The sequence below is a fragment of the Papaver somniferum genome, unplaced genomic scaffold (assembly GCF_003573695.1).
Source record: "Papaver somniferum cultivar HN1 unplaced genomic scaffold, ASM357369v1 unplaced-scaffold_3, whole genome shotgun sequence".
Classification (NCBI taxonomy): Eukaryota; Viridiplantae; Streptophyta; class Magnoliopsida; order Ranunculales; family Papaveraceae; genus Papaver; species Papaver somniferum.
The window spans coordinates 1,081,265-1,085,336 of record NW_020641039.1 but is presented as its reverse complement, the minus strand read 5'-3'; the positions used below and the strand labels follow the sequence as shown (position 1 = coordinate 1,085,336).

The window sequence follows — 4,072 nt, the reverse complement described above, 5'->3', positions numbered from 1 at the left end:
AAGATAATCATACGAAAATAAATAAAGAAGATAAGATAATGAATTATATGGGTAAAGTTAGATTAGAAAAATAAAATTATTTATGAAAGAAAAAAGAGACACTGAAAGGATGATCAAAAGTATAATCTTGGACAATCAAGAGATTCGGAGGAGTAGAAACTAATAGAAAAATTTAAAGGAGATGAACAGTTCGAACCGATGCACTTCAATGAAATTTTGAATTGAAACTTTTTGATTTTGATGGATGGATTTTCAAACTTCACCAAAATCATTTCATTTCTGTTTTTTTTTTTTTTTTTTTTTTGATGGGCATTTCTTTTTCTAAGTATGATGCATTTTTTTCTAATTTCTTGGTTTCAAACATACTACTTGTATCTTAGACGACCCAGATAAGGTCTTAAAGTCCTTACTCTCTTAACCTCTTTCTACAATCATCTACTGAACCAATGTGTAGAATCTTCTCATCATAAGTGATAGTCTCAGATATAGTTTAACAAACCGAGATTTTCCAACAGAAAGCCAACACCAAAATCATGTACATTCCAAAACCAACTTAAGCTCAAGCATAGACTATAATGGAAATGACCTCGTATATGCTTGTAATAATGGAAATGATATGATGCAAAGACTATTGTTCGCTTCTAGAAAATTGACATATAAAAATAGTGAAAATTGACATTCCACTTCAAATGACAAAATAGTGTTTTGACATATAAAAATGCGTGCAATTTTTTATTAGAGTGGCTTTGAATTGCAAACAGACAATAATAAGCACTCTGACAGCTCAAACAAACCAAATGGACCTTTTAAAATTGGATCCACCAAGATGACTCATGGACTGATGATGGGCTTTAAGTCCCTCAACACATATAGGGTTTTGGATTTAGAAAATATGAGATATAAAATGTGAGATTGTGACGGCGAGCTCTCTCCTTGAACATAACATTGCAGCCTCCATTCTCCCCCAAAAATAAATAGATCTGGTTTCATTATCTTAATGATTTTACTGATTAGTGTAATGAGTGTTATACAAGAACCTTCAATCCCATATTCCACTATCATTAGATTAGCGCATTATGGTTTTTCCTCTCAAATGTAAGTCTATATTGTACTATTTTCCTTTGACATTTGATTTGATTTCTCATTAGGCTGTTTTAATTAGATCTACATTATTTTTTGCAGTTTATTGTTTCTTTGCATCTCAGTTCATTTCTTTCTGAAGAAGAAGGAGATCTCCAAGATATATAGGTCTAGTCCAGCCTACAAGGTATTGTTACTCTTCAACTTTATGGTAACAGCAGATTATTTTGTTTAGTCTCTGCAAGAATGTTGTCATGCGAAATATGGGATTTGTAATAATAGTAGTAAGCTTTCAGATATTTGTTCAATATTAATAATTTTTTGTTTGCTTAATCTAGAAACACAATCTGGAGGGAAAATGCTCCAACTGAGACAACTATATTCAAGATTGAGACGCCACATGGTTGTTCTCAATATGACTAATCTGTGTTTTATGTTATCTTACAAGAAACATGGGTTCTTACCCATGCTAATTATGTGGGTTTAAGTTCAGAGTTAACATGTTAGTTTACAAGTTCTCTTTTGATCCATTTTTCATTTTGTCATTCTGAATTTGGACATATTGAATGTAAATGACGGAGTTATGTTTTTGAGAAGCAATTTAGAACCTGAAACTCTATGTCAGTACTAGGTTTTCATTTAGTGATCTTTGTATAGTACATAATAGGGGGTTATTTGCATGTAAGTATAATGTTAGAATGCCTACTGTCAATTGAGAAATCAAAATTGTTTTTTGAACATTAAAAATTTCTGTTTCCGTTTCAATTTCAATTCTAGTTCTCAAATTTGGTCTGGCTGGTTATTCTCATGTGGAATACATTCATCTTACATTTCACTGCAACTGAAATTGTTAGTTGCTCTTTATGATTATTATCAAATATGTAACCATGACTTATTCATGTGCAGACAATTTTTGCAATATAGCAGAGGAGACGCATCGTGAAGAACAACAAATTCAGACATTTGTTGACAAGACTCAAGGACATAGCTTTATACTGATGGCATGATGGACGAGTTCTCCTATGATGAACGCAAGAGACAGCTTGAAGGTTAAGGTTCATTAATCCGGTTCATCCTCTAACCCACTTGCATTTTCAAGTAGTTATTAGCACACCAATACATGTCTTTGGGAATGGTATAGGTGTTAGTCCTAGTTACAAATTGTATCTACAAGTAATACTGTTGCTCATATCAAATCTATCGTTATGACGCAAATGGCAAGGGGTGATGAGTGGTAACATAGGAGTTGAAAAATATATAATTGAGAGACACACTATTTCGTCAACCATTGCTTGCGCCCTGCAGAAGTTCTTGTAGCGCAAACCATTTCGTCCACTAGAAACTAGTAACTAGAACAGATCCACTAAGACAAACTCGTGGGCTAATGATGGGCCTCACGTTTACTATAGCTTAATTATTAGGGTTTTGATTCAAAAGACGACATATAAATAGGGAGAGGCAGCGTAGTGTGTGTTGGGCGAGTGTCTCTCTTCCTTACCAGAATTCTAAATCTAGATCTTGTCTTCAACTCTTCACTGTCCAAACTCCATTCTACTGAAATTCTCTCATCATAGTAATTCTGCAAATTATGGTTATGATTAAAGTGGTGGTTTTATATGACAACCTTCCCATGCACCACAAATCATTCATCCACCTTGCACTATGATTTCTCCTCTCAAATGTTTATTTTTTTGAAGATACCATCTCCAAATGAATGGGTTCATGCCTTAGTCAGTCTTTTGTCTTTATTTTCTGGGACGTAAGCATTGAGTGACACACTGTTCTGTTTCTTGCTTGTGTTCTGTTTCCTGCTTGTTCCATTGTTTCTATGGTGAAAAAAGTGGTGCACAAACAAAAAAAGTATATAAAAGAAAGCACTGCAAGTCTCTAATTCTCTAGTTTTTCTCTGCCATACATACTATTATGAGATGTACCAATAAATTTTGTTAGTTTTATGCCTCTATTTCACTAGTTCAAATAACCATGTCTTATTTATCATTACACAGTATAGATCTACTGTTACGGTTGCATAATTGATAGTTGTTTTTATGCTTCTGTAAGTAAATTGAATTTTTGTTTCTTAGTTCTCCTCATTTATCAAACAATTATGGAATGTTTGAACAAATAACAAATCAACTTCTTGTAGTTAAGTTTATAGATTATCTAATTTAGCTTGGACTCTATTTGCTATTTCTGAGAATTTGTGTTTAGGAATTGAATCACTTTGGTGAATGACCGTTCTGATGTGCGAACATGAGTTTGCCTATGCTTTATGAATCAAGGGAAAACATTCTTGATTAAGAACAAAATCTAGCATGCGAATCAGCAACATTTTCCCTTATCTATATTCTCGGAATGTATGTTTAATATGCATATAATTATTTCTTGTAAAAAGGATGCGGTTATAGTTTTGTTTTCAACTATGGTGTGATTTTAATCTGTGTAGCTCAAATACTTGAGCCATTTGTATGTGAAAGATTCTGCATTTCATGATGTTTCAAGCATCTATTACTCTACTCAAGGCTGGTGATGGTGGACTCCAATTGCAATTCCATTCATCTTGAGAGCATTTTTGGTTTACAAGACTGAAATTGCAATTCCATTCATCTTGAGAGCATTTTTAGTTTACAAGACTGAAATCCCGATTCCATTCATGTGCAGCTCAAATATTTGAGCCATGTGTATGTGAAGGATTCTGCATTTCATGCCCTTTGCTGTCAAGCATCTTCTTCTATTCATCTGGCATGAATGAGAAAGATGGCATTATCCAAACCTGCAAAGAAGGTGGACTCAGAGGTCAAATTTGCGCATGGATCCCATCCTGAACGCTTGTTTGGTTTGAGAGAATGGAATTGCATTTTGGTTTGAGAGAATGGAGTTGCTTTTAAGAAAAATGCAATTCCAATCATGAACTTGGTCAATAGATGCTTTTTTTAGGAAATGCAAATCCTAAATAGGTTTTCTAGTAGTTATTAACACAACATTACTTGTC

At 33.5% G+C, this 4,072-nt stretch overlaps 1 long non-coding RNA gene across 1 annotated transcript; it reads left to right on the top strand.

Annotated features, from left to right (window-relative positions):
* Positions 1–978: 978 nt before the first annotated feature.
* LOC113341545 lies at positions 979–2,637 on the top strand. Its single transcript, XR_003355984.1, has 3 exons — positions 979–1,095; positions 1,183–1,267; positions 1,987–2,637. It is a non-coding gene; the product is annotated as an uncharacterized LOC113341545 (long non-coding RNA).
* The last annotated feature ends 1,435 nt before the right edge of the window (positions 2,638–4,072 follow it).